Genomic DNA, 18,241 nt, shown 5'->3' with positions numbered 1-18,241 from the left:
TCGGCAGAATGTTGTTATACCTACTCCCAAGAAAGCCGGTGCTGACAGGTGTGAAAACTACCGCACCATCAGTTTAGTATGTCATGCCTGCAAAATTTTAACACGTATTATTTACAGAAGAATGGAAAAACAAGTTGAAGCTGAGTTGGGAGAAGATCAATTTGGCTTCAGAAGAAATGTAGGAACACGTGGAGCAATCCTGACTTTACGTCTGATCTTAGAGGATCTAATCAAGAAGGACAAGCCCACGTACATGGCATTCGTAGATCTAGAAAAGGCATTCGATAATGTTGATTGGACCAAGCTATTTATGATTTTGAAGATGACAGGGATCAGATACCGAGAACGAAGAATTATCTACAATCTGTATAAAAATCAGTCTGCAGTGATAAGAATCGAGGGCTGTGAAAAAGAAGCAGCAATCCAGAAAGGAATGAGGCAAGGCTGCACTTTGTCCCCTCTCCTTTTCAATGTTTACATAGAACAGGCAGTAAAGGAAATCAAAGAGAAATTTGGAAAGCGAATCACAATCCAAGGAGAGGAAATCAAAACCTTGAGATTTGCCGACGATATTGTTATTTTATCTGAGACTGCAGAAGATCTCGAGAAGTTGCTGAATGGTATGGATGAAGTCTTGGGTAAGGAGTACCAGATGAAAATAAATAAGTCCAAAACAAAAGTAATGGAGTGCAGTCGAATGAAGGCAGGTGATGTAGGAAACATTAGATTAGGAAATGAAGTCTTAAAGGAAGTAGATGAATATTGTTACTTGGGTGGTAAAATAACCAACGATGGCAGAAGTAAGGAGGACATAAAATGCAGACTAGCACAAGCAAGGAATAGCTTTCTTAAGAAAAGAAATTTGCTCACTTCAAACATCGATATCGGAATCCGAAAGATGTTTTTGAAGACTTTCGTGTGGAGCGTGGCATTGTATGGAAGTGAAACATGGACGATAACTAGCTCAGAAAGAAAGAGAATAGAAGCTTTTGAAATGTGGTGTTACAGAAGAATGTTGAAGGTGAGATGGATAGATCGAATCACGAATGAAGAGATACTGAATCTAATTGGTGAGAGGAGATCAATTTGGCTAAATTTGATGAGAAGAAGAGATAGAATGATAGGACACATTTTAAGACACCCAGGACTTGTTCAGTTGGTTTTTGAAGGAAGTGTAGGTGGTAAGAATGGTAGGGGTAGACCAAGGTATGAATATGACACGCAGATTAGAGCAGATGTAGGATGCAATAGTTACATAGAAATGAAAAGGTTAGCACAGGATAGGGTGGCATGGAGAGCTGCATCAAACCAGTCTATGGACTGATGACTCAAACACAAACACAGTACTTCTAGAAAATAAATTCCTTAAAAATGAATTTAAAAGATGTTAAGATACAACCTCATGACAATGGAGATTTTGTCACTGCTACTGAGAATATTACTTGCTACAAGCTGAACTACAGTATTTAATCTTTATTGAAAATAAACTGCTCAAAAAAGAAATCTGGTCAAGTCTTTGGATGTTGCTAACTACATTGTACAAATGCATAGTGGGATGGGGATTGGATTGTTGCAGCAATAACATACCCAGTTTTTGTAACAGAGAGCTACACTGCCACCGGGATGTTTGGAAGGTGTCAGTATCAGTTGAAAGGTACGAGTGCCTCAAATCAAAGTGTGTACAAAGGTTGGACTGTGTGGAGTGTAGTGTTTACAAGTCATGGCTGATCGTGCAGACTGAGGTAGGCAACAAGGGGAGCAGCTGTCGTTGAAGGAAGCCACTCGTTGCATTTACTGCTTCAAGAAGGTTACTTGCATGTTGCTAGAATACTAGGGGTTGATCAGAATGCAATTTCGTAGCTGTGGAAACGTTTCCAGGAGACTGGAAGTGTTTCCTAGAGCCCTGGCATAGGTTGACAAAGGCAAACAACCCAGGGCAGGAGCACTATAGATAGACCTACAGCAGGCTTCTGGAGAAGGAGTTAGTGACCAACAGTCAGAAACACACTTCAACAGACCAATTTAAGATCCCAATGTCCCATTCTGGACAGAGAACATCATGGCAAGAGATTGCAGTTTGCTAGAGGTCTTCTGGACTGGCAGCCAGCTAAGACACTGGTATCCTGTGCTGTTCCGGAATGAATCCCAGTTTACTTTGTATCATTCAGATGATTGTCAGGTAGTCTGGAGAAGACATGGGGAGTGATTTCATCTGACAGTGTACAATCTACAATTGCTTAAGGAGGTGGATCTGTTATGGTGTAGGCAGGCACAAGTCTTGACAAAAGAAAAAAAAAAAAGGATCTCCTGATCATTAACTTCTCAACGGTACACAGGCGAGATCTTCATGTCACGTGTGATTCCTTACATAAGGCAACTTGGAGTAAACACATTATTCATGCATGATAATGCTAGAGCACACGATGCCAATGTCAATTGGAAATTACTGCAAGAGTACCAAGTGCAACGAATGGAGCGGCCATCCTGATATCTTGACTTGAATCTGATCAAACAGGTCTGGGACAAACTAGAATAATGCATCCAAGTGGAAATCCACCTCCCAACTAGCCCACCCACACTAAAAGCCCTTGAAGATGCTCTCTTTGGAAGAATGGGGATGTCTACCTCAACGGAATGTGCAGTGCCTTGTCAGAAGTATGAGATTTTTCCTTTTCGTTTTCTGAGGGGGGAAAAAAGTATTAGAAGGCGTTGTGAAGCAGTTATCCATGCATAGGGTGGCAAAACTTTGTATGATGACACTTAATTACCACATAGCCATTTCGGTGTATGACCAAGAACTATATTGCTTATGACATGTTGTGCAATGACTTTGTGTACTCAGCGTCCAAATAACACTTTTCATTTCAATTCTTAATTGTTGCAAAGAAGGTTTGTTTTACGAAGGATATGCCGAAAGTTTTTAGCAGTGCGTAAACCATAATTCTGAGGACAATGGGATTATTTTTATTTGAAAGAGCGATGTTTTTCGACCTTGGAACATGCGCGTGCAACCCCTCCTAGCGGTAGTTCCTCCACAGTGAGGGAAGAAAGCACAGGCAGTGCTGAGTCAGACACGTTGCAACATGGATCTGTCGCGCTGCGATTTTCAAGCAATGATTTTTTATGATTATAAAAAGAAATTAAGTGCCAAAGAATGCCATTCTTCTTTGCTGCGCATTTTTGGTGAGGCTGCCCCTTTTAGAGCCACATTTGGAAATTGGTTTTGCGAGTTTTCAAGGGGTCGGGAGTCAATTGAAGATGAACCTCGTCCCGGTCGCTCAGCAACAGCTGTGACTCAAGAAAACATTGATGCTGTGAGGGAAATGATCAAAGCAGATCCACATCTTAAATTTTATGACATTGAAGGGACCTTAAATATTGGGTCAAGAGCAGCACAGACCATCGCTCACGATTATTTAGGCCTTACCAAGAGATGTGCCCGTTGGGTGCCACATTCCCTGACAGAAAGCCAAAAGGAGGAGAGAGTGGACTGGTGTCATTTCATGCTAGAAGAATTCAATGGAGGGCAGTCCGAAGACACCTACAATATCGTCACAGGTGATGAAACATGGGTCTACCGTTATGACCCTGAAACGAAGAGACAGTCTTCTGTGTGGTGCTTTCCAGGGGAGGAACCACCCACAAAAGTTCGACGAAATCGGAGCTCCGGGAAGAAGATGGTGGCAACTTTTTTTTTACGAAAAGGGGCATCTCACCTCTGTGACCTTGGACACATGTCGTACAGTCAATGCTGAATGGTATGTGAATGACTGTCTTCCCAAAGTCCTCACCACTTGGAGGTCACAGCACCCAAAGTCCAAGAGTGGCACCTTCTGTTGCATCACGACAATGCATCTGCACACAGGGCTGCCAGAACAATGGACTTTTTGGAAAGGGAATAAGTGAAAGTGTTACCTCATCCCCCCTATTCACCTGACCTGGCCCCATGTGACTTCTTTTTGTTCCCTTAGACCAAGGAAAAAAATACGTGAGTAGCGTTCTTCGTCAGATGAAGAGGCCATTGCAGCGTACAAGAGGGCACTAAGTGACACCCCGAAAGAAGCTTGGACTGAAACGTTTTCTAAGTGTTTCAGAGAATGGAAAAATGTATACGTGCTAATGGAGAGTATTTTTAAAAGTTGTAATTGTTGTTTCGCAAATAAAATTTTTTTCTCACACTCTGCTAAAAACTTTCGGCATAGCCCTCGTAACTGCATGCCTATTTTCATTTCAATATCGGATGCATATGAAGGAGGTATGAATATACAAAAAGTGACCAAATTTCTTTTTTGAGTAGTATGCCATCTGATAATTTTGCCTGATGTTGAGGATAGCTGATAGAGATATGGGATGAATATACAGTCATTATTTTCCCTCTGCATTTATGCATTAATGAGGCAAGTTTTAGTGATACAGTACATTATTAGAAATACAATGATTCATTCTATGTATAAAGATGACTTTGTTAGCATCAAATGATGCTGAAATAAATTCTTAAACTTTGCAAATACAGTATTATACAGAGCACAATGAAAGCGGTCCAAATATATTTTTCACTGTATATGTCTCGAAACTTTTGACTGTATGTTCAGAAGAAGTCAATTTTCAAACACCACTGTGGTAGGCAGAAGTTCACTTTTGTTCAAAATAATTTGTATTTATGGCTGGTTCTTAGATAGTACAACAGTTTTTCACCCAGTTGGAAAGGGTTTGATTCCTGGCTCAGCCATAATTTTGAGCCAAATCTGACAGCCTGGAATTGAGTATGCCTAGAGAAGTAGGTTAATTTTCCATTCTTGGCTAACCTAGAAGATGGATCTGTACAACTGATAGTGATACATGTAAGTTATTATTACAAACTACTGGATTAAACTGTGCAGATAATGTTGCATGTGTTGACTAGTTGAACAAGGAAACATTTTATTTTTAGATATAAAAGCGAGTCATAATTAATTCCTACAAAGAGAGGTTTGAAATATCAAACAAGTAAAAGAATCTAGAATGGAATATTACATTACACTGCATAAATAATGATTATAAAAGAACATGTAGCCACCAGAAAGCAATGCATCTTTTTCCAACCCACATGAAGCCACTGCTACCACTATTTTTCTCCTTGATTAACATTGCATTAAAAAGCTTTACGCTTGTTTCATTTGAATTCTATGTACAGTATGTAACGTGGTAGACTACAGTAATGAAATAATTATTTTTTTAAATGTCTACTTCAAGTCAGCTATTGGTAAAGACTTATGAAACCAAATAAAACAGAGGTTTCTGTTACATGCAAAATGAATAAGCAGGTATGGGCATTCTAGAAATTAAACAAGGTAATTCTGAATTATAGCACAATTAAAAAAAAATAGATAGCAAGTTAGATGGAGATGAAAGATTTATGCACAAAACAATAGAAATATGGGGTAAAATCCTCCTTCCCTCCAGTCAACAGCATCAGAGCCTTCAATGCTCCATTTAGTACCCACATACTGCCATTTTCTTCCATGCTGTGAATATATGCATTTGTCTGACTCTATCTTCTAACTGATCTAATCAATATCATACATTAACCCTCAACGGGCGACTGTCAGGCATTTTCTGACATCGTCGTTTTCTGTCCTGTTGGGATATACCTGCCACATGTTTCCGTAGTAACGATATTTCACATGCAAAGCTATTATGTGTGTTGCTGCCATATGTGGTTATCATATAGAACTTCTAGCAATGTCACAGCCTTCTACATGTATTTTAACTTTGTTTTGTGAGTTTTACAGGTAAGTAAAGAACGAGTTGTTATTTACGTTAGTCAACTGTGAAAAAGCTAGCTCCAAAGATGCCTGCCTTTTACCCGGAGGCCACGTGTTCATCTCCCGGTCAGGTCATGGATTTTTACCTGGATTTGAGAGCTGGTTCAAGGTCCACTGAGCCTACGTGATTGCAAGTGAGGAACTATCTGACAGTGAGATGGCGGCCCCGGTCTAGAAAGCCAAGAATAACTGCCGAGAGGATTCGTCATGCTGACCACATTACACCTCATAATCTGCAGGCCTTCGGGCTGATCAGCAGTCACTTGGTAGGCCATGGCCTTTTGGGACTGTTGTGCCATGGGGTTTGGATTTGTTTTTTTAGCTGTGAATATGGCAGCGCGCTGTAGGATAGCGTTAGTTCACTGGTATAACTAGATATTTGGATAAAACTGCTAAGAGCGATGATGAATTATGTCTGTCATGGACAGTGAGTTTAATGTTTCTGAGAGTGAAAATGAAAGTTCTAGCAAAGTGGATGTAGTTGAAAGCAAGAATGGCAATGCAAATGGCAGTGAATCAGACATGGTCAGAGAGTTATCGCCCTGATTGTGAAGAAACTACACATTCTTATTAGTGGATTCTCACCTTTAATAGGTAAGAAAACATTTACTCCCATTGAATTTTTCAAGCTTTTTTTTTTTACGGAAGAATTATTACAACAAACTGTTCATGAGATTAAATGTTATGCCAGAGAAAAAAATGAACACACCCCTGAGGGAGAGTAGCATGTGGGCTACTTGGACTGATGTCATACTCGCAGAAATGAGGGCTTTTCTTGGTGAGATACAATAAAATTCTAGGACAGGGGCACAGGAGAGCAGAGGTGGAGGCTCGGCACAGAGTGATGCTCCTTTGTTGTTAGTTCACCAGAGTGCCAATAGGGAGATTCGTTAGGTGCTAACAACTGCTGAAGGAAATGTAGGTTTGTTGTTTCCTTCATTGGTTTGCGTACGTCTGGGAGATGAGAGTCAGCCCCCGCATAGTGGGAGAGACTCTGTTTCACGTCAGCCATTGGCCCACACTGTTGGCGCCTGCGACGCATTTGAGATTATGACCGTTTTCTTCGGATCCAATAGAGACACAAAGTTGGCTATTATGTCTAACTATCCTGAATTATGGGAGGGGAACCATGTTTATGAAATGCAACCAATGGTAGTGAGTGGATATTTATGGTAATAGTGGAAAATTTCTCTGTGTTTGGATACAAAAATAAGTTTCTTTTGGGGGTGGGAAGGTGGGGTTAGCACTGATGATGTAAACACATCTCCTCTACAAGTATTTTTAGGTAACATTCATACCTCCCACCAACCAATGGTAGTGAGTGTTCAGTAGATATTTATGGTAATAGTGGAAAATTTCTCTGTGTTTGGTTATAAAAATAAGTTTCTTTTGGGGGTGGGAAGGTGGGGTTAGCACTGGTGATGTACATACATCTCCTCTACAAGTATTTTTAGGTAACATTCATACCTCCCACCAAGTAGTATTTTATATCCTGTGCTACCATCCTAGAATGCTACCATGTGATACTCCATATGGGCATGAATCTTAACACCAGAACCGCGGCTGGGTCATTTTTGACCCAGCTGTTAGTACTTTATTCTCTATACTCTAAAAAAAAACCCTATTTGTAGCAAGTGTAAACAGCCAATGAATATACCAGTGCCTGTGCTGGATTTTTTAAAAAAATTTAATATTCATAATATATTCTGGTGTAGAATATTAACCATGCAAATAAGGAATATGTGGGCAACAGGACTGCCCCACTTTGCTGACGACAATGAGTCCAGTTATAAGCCCCTGCTCCTATGACACCGCGAATGTGCAGTATAGCAAGAAAGGCTTGCACCTCCTCAATATTTAGAGACCATTCATCTGACATCAGTACACATGATGTACATTACGCTGCATATAATTTATTTGTAGGAATGGCACATCAACATGATGCACGCGTTGTGAATACATAATATTCATTGAGTGTACACATGCTACAAATATTCATTTTACTTTTGGCAGAAGATAGGGAAGAAAGAAATAACAGCTGGGTCACAATTGACCCAGCTGCGGTTCTAGTGTTAAACCAGATGTGAAGGATTATTTTGCTGAAGACTCTATAGACAAATGCCCATTTTTGAAAGATGGGTTTTCCAGGGACCGTTTTCTAACCATTTTTTGGATGATTCATGTGTGTCCTTCTAGTCCTGCTACTACTAGAACTAGGGGAGACAAATTATGTAGTGGACTGTTTGAAAGTGAAGTTTAGAAAGTATTATATTCCAGGGCGTAATATATTTATAGATGAAAGCACAGTGGGCTTCAAAAAATGCATCATTTTCAAGTATTACGATCTCTAAATACCCACTAAGTGGGGACTGCACATGTTTGTAGCTACAGACTCGAAGACAGTGGTTGTATGCTCATTCATTCCATACTATGGTTCTCCCACAACAAATGCACTAACACATGCAAATCCACCATTCAAAACAAGAACACTGTTCTTCACTTATGTCAACAAATGCTTCAGAATATCAATGGTATTGCTAGCTTCCACAGCTATGGCAGATTCTATACTAGACGAAATTAGGTTTTCACACAACAGGAACAGTGAACACCAACAGGAAAGGACTGACAACTCAAATTAAGTCAATGGCTTTGAAGACGATGAAGAAGCATGATGTTGAGGCATATAGGAATGAAGATAAAATAGTTGCTCTTTCATGGAAGGACAAGAGGATTTGTCAATGTTGAGTACATGGCACAATAACAGCATGCAGAAATACGCATCTAAAAGTAGGAAAGATACTGATCCTATTTCGAAGCCTGAAATTATTTGTGATTATACTGATTATATGGCAGGAGTGGACATCTTCGTCAACATATAATTTTGGGAGGAAATCTGACAAAAGGTGGCATAAACTTTTCTTTTGGTTGCTGGATGTCTGTGTGGTAAACAGCTTCTTACTACTAAACTTGGAGAGGAAATCACAACTGCAGAAGCCACTAAGGCAAAAGCAGTACAGGAATCTACTCATATGAGAGTTGGTTGGTGATGTCCATAATGGAAATGTCAACAAGAGAAGACAGCCATCAACTAGTAATAAAGAAGAACTGAATAGGAAGTCACACTTGATGTAGTCTAACCCTAAGGGACATTCTAAAGATTGTGCTATGTGCAGAAACTGGCATAAAATGGAGGAAGCATAGAAACAGTGTAATTCTGCAACACCTGTACATAGAAACCTGGACTTCACCCTTGAATTTGCTTTGAAGAAGAAATATATGTAGGAAAGAGCCCGGTCTTTGGCATGCAATTTAGTGATTATTGATTACGAATTGTATACCACCACCTTTCCTCCCCTGCCGGCCAACATTCTGATGGTGACTTTTTTTTTTTTTTCCACAAATGGGATCAAACCAACCACAGTGTCAGACCACGAAGACCAGGCAGGCTTTCCTACACGTCTTTTGTTCCCTTTCCATCACGAAAACAGGTATAAATAAAAACACAAAATAATTTGAGGTCTTTGTTCATCAGTTTTATGAAAGTGGCTACGCTACAAATTGTGTTAGTTTCAGTGTGTTTAGAGAGTGTTTAAAGAGTATCTTGTGCAGCTGAGAGGACCAAATGTATGATTATGAGAAAATAGGTAAACAATTGAGTTTACAGAATCCTTTAACCTGGGTGCTATCAAATTTTACAAGATAATTATTTAATTTCTTAAACACAATGTGTACAATCAAGTTTTTCACCACTCTGTCATTTCTGTGATTGCAGATTGAGGTCTGTTTACACATTCCACTAAATGGTATTTAGAGCATGGATTATAAGAAAATAGTGTAAATTTGATGTATGATTCAACATTGAAAAAACAATGAGCGTGTTGATAAAGAAACAAGAAACAGAGATTACATAATTCAACATATTAATTGTTGTGTTTCAAAGCACACTGCATCACAGTAAACTAAAGTACAGGTATTTGGAATAATGTTACTGGTTTTAAGTCTAAATATTCTTAAGGTTTTTGGAGATGCCGAGATGTCATAATCTTGTCCCACGAGTTTTTTATGTGCTGATAAATCTACTAACATATGGCCAGTTTATTTGAGTATCTTCAACCTGCTATCTTGGGCTCAGAAGGCTAGCGATCTACTGTCTGAGATACCCAACCCAGCAGCAAAAGGGACAAGGAATTCATAGCCAGTCAAAGTTGGGCATAATGTTTCATATGCAGAGAATGGACTATGTTTTCAGAGGAGAGGACTATCTTTATTTAATATCAGTGCTGATTAGACTTGAATTCCCTAAGACAAGTCGGACAGTGCGATACTGCTGATGACTGGAGAGGTATTTGGATAGACTCATTTCCTCTTTCACAGCAGCAGCTAAATGATCACAGAAGCTATTTCAGTTTCAGTTTTCAAGCATGACTGCTGGCCACCATTCCCCCACTTCAGCTATTCTCATGATGATTACTATTAGTTGGGGAGCTACTGAATAACACTACATTCTTACACCAATCTGGTCCATGGATCAGTTACATTCTTAAGAAACAATATCTGCATTCTGCCTGCAATTCAAAGAGATTGCCCATGCCTCCTTATCCTAATCACGGAAATCCACCTTACGTTATTCCAAAAATAATGATGCTATGATGAGATAATAAATTTTATACATTATATAAATGTAACTCTTCAGAGTTGGAATGAAGTACAACTGAATGCAAACTACACTAAGCATGTCAATTTTCCATTTTACATTAGCCTTCGATTATTAAGTGAACAATCCAGTCAAGGAAGGAGTGAAATACACAGCAATATTAATGAAATCCACACCACAGAATATCACAAAGGTATGGTATGTTATAGTCTATGAAAGTCTTTGAGAGAGAAAGCCAGCCCAGTGATATTGTCATAAACTTGCAACCAAAGCGGCCATGAATCAAATCCCTGCCAATATATATACATTGGACTTCTTAAATGAAGTTATGTTTCCATCGTTTAGATACCATATAAATTTCGAGGTCTTGAGACTATGAGAACAGCAGCAACTGTCATGTATAACTCTAGCATGCTTTAATCCTTGTTCCCTCATCAAGACATCGAAGATGTCCAAATAATATCATCATCATCATATCATCATCATTATATGTTTACAACAATTCCTGGCTAATATATAAGACACTTACCTTAATGGACAACACATTTAACAGTTGTGTAAGCATATACTTGGAAGCTGACTTCACGAGAGGTGACCAACTGGCAATAAAACATATTCATGGCAGCATACTTCAGTGATACCAGAAGTAGTCAGAAAAGCTGTGTGGGAAGAATATATTTCTATCAGATACACATCAATCAAGTTATTAAAGGCAACTTTTCAAGACACAAGTAATTTTAATTATAGAGTTATTAGGTCATATCATTTTGTTATGTATACAAACAAAATGTAGATTTAGAAAGAGTAAAAAAGATGTACATATCAACACAACTGACATAAGCCACCTAACAGTACTCAAGCTGGCAATGTTTGAGTGAAGATTTTCCCATATGTTAAAGAATCCCTTTTTCGGGCAAAATTTCACCAGTCTGACCCAGGAAGGATTGGAATTGTGGATGAATTATTTCCAGTTTCCATTCTTTAATTATTATTATTATTTGCTTTTACATTGCACCGACACAGATAGGTCTTATGGCGACGATGGGACAGGAAAGGGATAGAAGTGGGAAGGAAGTGGCCGTGGCCTTAATTAAGGTACAGCTCCAACATTTGCCTGGTGTGAAAATGGGGAAACCACGGGAAAACCATCTTCAGGGCTGCTGACAATGGGGTTCGAACCTACTATTTCCCAGATGCACGCTCACAGCTGCGTGCCCCTAACCGCACGGCCAACTCGCCCGGTAGTCTCCATACTCTCTGGCAATGGTCTACTATTTCCAGTTTTATATTGTCTGGCATGATGACTGATAATATACCATTACTGGCTTATTTTGAAACCAAACACTTCATTCCAAATATTCCAACTGCTCTGCACTTGAGCTTTAGTGAGCCCTTATACAGATGACTGCTCGGAATATATGCAAACGACTGCAACTGGTTACAAGTATAAACTGCATTGAAGTGCTGCATATGGTACATCTGGATATCTTTCTTCATCAGGATCCAGAGTGAAGCTTGTATAACAGGGAAATGGTGTTGAAATTCAATTGATATTGAGAAGAGTAAATAATGGCCCTTTTACCAAGTATAGTTCAGTTACGGAAGAAATGTAAAAGGTGAATCGAGGCAATAGATTAACAGCTGGAAAGACGTACAGTATGTGCATGTTACTGTAAGGGTCTAGGGTTAAACAGTAATCTACAAAATGTATTTCGAATCAGATACCACTGAGAGTACTGAATTCTCTGCTGCTGAGCATATGTTGGAAAACTGCCATCAGAGATAAGAAACCAGCTCCTCATGCCCACCGAAACTTCACCAGATGGAGTGATACTCCTCTCTCCACACTTGTTCAAACCCATGTCTGCACAGATTCAACTCGCCTGTCTCTGTACTCATCCCGTGCCCGCACACTCGCGAGATGTTGACTTGTTTGTGCTGGTTGTGTACTCGTACGCTCACCAAACAGGTATAAAGAGTCCTGAACTGTCTGGAGAGGAGAGCAAGCACAAGTGTACTTGGACTCGCTGCATATGTAAACATACTCCAAATGATGATCTCTGTTTATCACTGAGATGTAGACATAATTACAATGAATATTATTACTCGTGTAGATATTTATATTAGTTTATGCATTTCTTTATCTTTCTTTTTTGATATATTTTCCTTGACACACAAAAAAATGTATTATGAAGTGATATTATTGCTGTTATATTATATGAATTTTAAATTATTTAAAACTACTGAGCAAGATGCAATATCCAAATATTAATCGAGAGTACACTAATAAAATAAGTTCAAATAAGTGCAGTTGTATTCTACAGCTTACTGTACATTGCAAATTCTACCAATAATACTTAATACATCAAAGAAAGCTGTCGATTACTATGGTCGGTACACTTGAATACACTGAGGGAAGTTTTGGTTTGATTCTGGGCAACTTTTATTATTATCAGAACACTTTATCTGGATGCATTTACAACCTAGTGCTGCACCGGTCGACCTCGGCAATCTTTGAGATTCGTACTGGCAACCTTTGAAACACAAACTATGAATCGCTTAAGCATCGTTGTGCGACATCTGGCGAACACTTTACACACTAGTACTGTTGTAAAGCCAAACTATAGAATTCATGGTAGGAACAAGATTCGCATCGAGAAATGTTATATAATGTGTATGTGACACAGTTAAGGTTTAAGATAACAACGGTTTAGAAACTTCATATCGATCGATCATATTCTCGATTCAATTCAGATTTCAACCGAGGAGGAAAACAAATATGCTCATAGATGGCAGAAGCTGTTGCTTCAGCTCTACTGATTAGGGAAATCAGCTCAGTATCTTGCAATATTTTTTTCTCTCGTTACTGGCAGCTGCGTAATACACACATTGCGTGGCGCAGTTTCTCCGTGTGCATAATTAATGCGTTTTTGGGATGAAATGGCGTCGCAAAAAACGGATTAGTGACACTGACAGGGTGTCAATAATGGATGATACAGAGAAAGAAGTGTCGGATTTTAGTGTATGTGACTCTGAAGATGTAAATTTTTTCTGTAGCTCATTTGAAAGCAACAACCACACAAGTGACAGAGTGGATCTGACATAAGTAATAACAGTCCTGAACTATGACTATAAGTCTTATTCATAATATTGATCAAGGGCCAATGTTGCCATCAAATTCTGATACTGAAACACACTTTGTAGAATATTTATTATTTATTTATATTATTTAACTGGAGCATGGGTTCAACTGCTATGACTGTTGTTTGACTAATTTTTTCACTTTTTTTACGAACAAAGACACAAAATGAAATAAAAAATCATTGAAAGTAGCTTTCTGTACCTATATTTGATAATAGGAGTAGCCATACTAAGGCTATGGAGCCATGCTCTGCATTCAGGAGATGCGCGAGTTCAATCCCCACCGTCGGCTGACCTGAGAATGGTTTTCTATGATTTCCCATTTTCACTACCAGGCAAATGCCGGAACAGTTCCTATTGATAGACCACAGTCATTTCCTTGCACCTACTTACCTAATATCATTCACCATCATTCATTTCATCTTCATTAGCTCCTCAACTGAGGGAGATGCCAGGAAGGGCATTCGGCTGTACAAACGTCCATATAAATTCATCTCACCTCATCCCCAGCCATATAAAAAGAAATGGGACTAAACTGGTAGACATACAGAGGATTAACTGTGTATTTCAAGTTAACCACTGTCGGAACATATGGAGTGTTCCTTGTGCCACGAGATGATCTTCAGACCATTTCGAAGCTGGGTTTCTATTCTTATCACAGTGGCTGCTGCCTGACGCGCATGTGTGTCATGTCTTTCCTGCACTACATGCCGTTGACATGCATGTGCATCATTGTATATGATCCGCTTTTGCTTGTCTTTACTAGTTGGCACAGTGACTAGGATTTGTTCTTCTGTAACGATACTCACATCGAGGTTTGTGTTACCGTATAATCCTGAATACCACCCACACTTTTTCCCCCAAAATATTGGTTCTAAATCTTGGGTGCGGGTCGTATTCAAGCCGTTCATTCTCGTAAATATTTACTATGTTTACATGGAATATTGAAATATATTTGAATACGGTTACCGTACTCAATATACCACATGTAAACGGGCATTCAGGTCTTATTGTGTTTTAGTTGCGCTCTGGAAAACAAGATCGATTTTTTCTCAATACAGTTACAGTGGCATGTAAAAGCGAAATGTAGATAGACAGATAGATAATGCCTTTATTGGTGGCGAAGTTAGGGCTCAAGGCCCTCTCTTACACTTAACCACTAGATAAGTATACATTTACATAACTTATAATTTTGAATACGAATGAAACAAGTAATATTAATAGCAATAGCGATAATAATAATCATGAAAGAATCCTTAACTTTAAAATACACAAAATAAAGAACACTTAAATGATGTTACTACAGTAATCCATTCATTCATCTCATTTAATTCCTTCATTCACTCAACAATTATCCAGCAAGTCAGCGGGATCTACCCAGTAAATGCTCGCGCCAAGCCACTTTAAATTTGCGATGAGAAGGATTGTCTCTAATGTTCGCAGGTAGCGAATTCCATGACCTAGACACAGAGATTAGGAAGGAGCGGTTGTACACAGCAGTGCGGTTTATAGGTATGGCAAGAGAGGATCCAGATCTTGTATTGTGCTCATGATAGGATGAGAAGTAAGAAAAATATGAAGACAGATAGTCGGGAGTATTAGTGGAAAGCACTTTGTGCAGAAGTAATAGCATGTGAAGTTCACGGCGCAGGTGCACTCGAAGCCACGATGCTCCTTATAATGTGATATATGAGCATCATATTGCATATTAAAGATGTATCTTATGCAGCTGTTCAGGCTCCGGTCCAGTTTCTTGTTACTGTCACAGGTTATCTCAGTCAACACAGTGTCACAGTAGTCAAATATAGCAAATTATTTGTACTTTAAGTCGAACAGAGAATACATTAGCGAACCGTTTCAGGGGATATAAGCATTTATGTACTTTATTACATGTGCTTATCACCTGTTGAATCCAATTTAGGGTCTCAGTCATAATAATTCCTAAGTTAGTCACTGAAGTAGAGTAGGGTATGATTTTCTTGTTTAAAATTATTGGGGAGATGTCCTTTTGCTTGAGGGAATATAGGTTTTTACTGGTACCGATAATAATAACTTGAGTCTTATTTGGGTTCATTAATAAACTGTTTTTATTTGCATAGTCACTAAGATGTTGAAGGTCGGTATTTATTTGAGTAATTGCAATATCAATATCACTCGGTTTTGAATGATAGTAAATCTGAACATCATCCCCATACACTTGCAGTTTGCAGAATTTAAGAGCTTTTGATATATCATTAATTTGGATGATAAATAACAGTGGTTCGAGAACCGACCCCTGAGGGACACCGAAGGTCTTACTTTGCCATCCTGAACTCAAATTTCCAACTGTCACACGTTGCCTGCGATTTTCAAGTTAAGATGAAAAGAAATGAAATGATACACTATTAAAATTTAGCTCTCGAAGTTTCTGCAGTAGCAACTGAGGATTGACAGTGTCAAAGGCACTACTGAGATCTAATAATGTCAGTACAATCACGTCCCGTTGGTCCATTGCACGTCTGATATCATATGTCACTCGTAGTAAAGCTGTCGCAGTGCTATGTCCTTTCCTGATGCCAGATTGAAAGGGATTAAGGAGAGAATGCTTGGTAAGGTATTCAGTAACTTGTGTATGAACTAGACACTGAAGGACCTTGGATAAGGATAGTAGGATGGATACAGGACGATAATCTGAAGGAGAATCTAACTTGGAGTTCTTCAAGATGGGTCTAATTAGTGCATTTTTCCAAACATCTGGGAAAACTCCGTTTGTTAGGCAGTGGTTAAATATATGAGTTAGTATTGGCAGAACAGCTCCCAAGATATCCTTTTTTTTTTTTTTTTTTGCTAGGGGCTTTACGTCGCACCGACACAGATAGGTCTTATGGCGACGATGGGATAGGAAAGGCCTAGGAGTTGGAAGGAAGCGGCCGTGGCCTTAATTAAGGTACAGCCCCAGCATTTGCCTGGTGTGAAAATGGGAAACCACGGAAAACCATTTTCAGGGCTGCCGATAGTGGGATTCGAACCTACTATCTCCCGGATGCAAGCTCACAGCCGCACACCTCCACGCGCACGGCCAACTCGCCCGGTCCAAGATATCCTTAATAAGTGATATAGGAATGTCATCATTACCTGTGGAATTAGATGTAATAGAGTATATCACACCTTTAACTTCATTCGAGCTGACATTTCTAAAAAAGAGAATTGCTCATACACAGACTGCTGTTGTAACAAGGGTAGTGAATTGTTAGGGAAGGAGGTAGAGGCTATTTTTGGTCGTGCGAAATGATCTCATTTATAGCCTCTAGCGATATGCGTGGTACATGCTGCTCTATGGCTTTACCTATACCTAACGTGCGTAATTTACTCCATTTTTGTCTTGGGCTGTTATTGTTCATCAGTTCCTGAAAGTATTTATATTTAGAATTCCTAAATAACTGCTTGGTTCTGTTTCTCAGAATCTTGTACCGCTCAAAATCATCTGTTTTATGCGTCTGTCTGTATTGCCTTATTGTCTGTACAGTTTGTCCCAACTGGCCATAGCAGACCTTATCTCGGCCGTTAGCCACGTGGAAGAATGACAGGTGATTCTTACCTGTTTTTTTGGTGCATGCTTGTCAAATATTTCCAGTACCAGTGAATTGAATTTGTTTACTTTAGAGTTAATGTTCTCAAAATTACGTATACTATCCCAAGGCAAGTTATATGCATCGTGGTGTAGTTTATTCTGGTCAAGTCTCGTACTGTAATGTAGCGTGGTTTGTACTTAGGTATTCGTGTAGAGTAACACACGTACAATAGGTCATGTGAAGAGATGCAAGGAGCAGGGATCTGTCCGTGCTTAATTACTTTTTGAGGTTGATTTGTCACAAGAAGATCAATTAAGGTATGACTTGTGCGGTAAGAGTAATGAATGTGATTAGTAGCGTTGAGAGGCAGAATTGTCATGTTTGTAGCGAGAAATAAATTCAGTAGATTGTTCGCATCACTACTCTGCTTCAAAAGGTCAGTGTTAAAAGTCGCCCATGATTATAATGTCATTGTATGCCGAGATAAGAGCAGTAAATCAAAGAATATGGGTAAATATGCAGTAAATGTGAAAGCCGCTGCTGCGGATGCTCAATCGTCATTTGTTTCACAAGTGTTGTTGGCATGCTGGGTGCGCGAATAGATGATCTCGCGGGCTATCGTACTTTGCGAGAGTCGAGACTGTTGGTTACGGCAGTCTATCTCACTCACATTCGAGTTCTGTATCCGTCCCGTGAAAGTGCTGTCTCGACAGTAAGCGATGGATTCAAAATGGCGCCTGCGATCATTTACTGTACGTGAGAAACTTAAAGTTGTAAACGAAGCTGAAATATACGGAAATCGTGCCGTTGGCAGAAAGTATAATAATGATGAATCGTGTATTCATGATTGGCGGAAGAAGAAGGAAAAACTTCTAAAAAGTAATGGCGATCGCAGGGCGTTCCACGGGCGGAGTGCAGTGTTTCCGGAAATTGAAGAACGACTCCACAAATTTGTGATAGAAAAACGTGAGTTAGGATATGGTGTTTCTAGTGAAATGTGTCAATTGAAAGCATTAGAGATCTCAAAAGAACTCAAAACACAGGGCTTTACTGCAAGCCGCGTATGGATCCAAAACTCCCTGGGGAGTGAA

At 39.3% G+C, this 18,241-nt stretch overlaps 1 long non-coding RNA gene across 2 annotated transcripts in view; it reads right to left on the bottom strand.

Moving 5' to 3' along the window:
* Window positions 1-18,241, bottom strand: part of LOC136875524 (uncharacterized) — a 60,584-nt gene that overhangs the window by 10,986 nt on the left and 31,357 nt on the right. For both annotated transcript variants that reach the window (XR_011018406.1, XR_011018405.1), the window contains one exon: window positions 10,988-11,117. This is a non-coding gene — a long non-coding RNA (uncharacterized lncRNA). The remainder of the gene's footprint in view (window positions 1-10,987; window positions 11,118-18,241) is intronic.

Source organism: Anabrus simplex, chromosome 6, assembly GCF_040414725.1.
Source record: "Anabrus simplex isolate iqAnaSimp1 chromosome 6, ASM4041472v1, whole genome shotgun sequence".
Classification (NCBI taxonomy): domain Eukaryota; kingdom Metazoa; phylum Arthropoda; class Insecta; order Orthoptera; family Tettigoniidae; genus Anabrus; species Anabrus simplex.
Note: the sequence above shows the minus strand (reverse complement) of the source record. Positions and strands in the feature narration are given on the sequence as shown.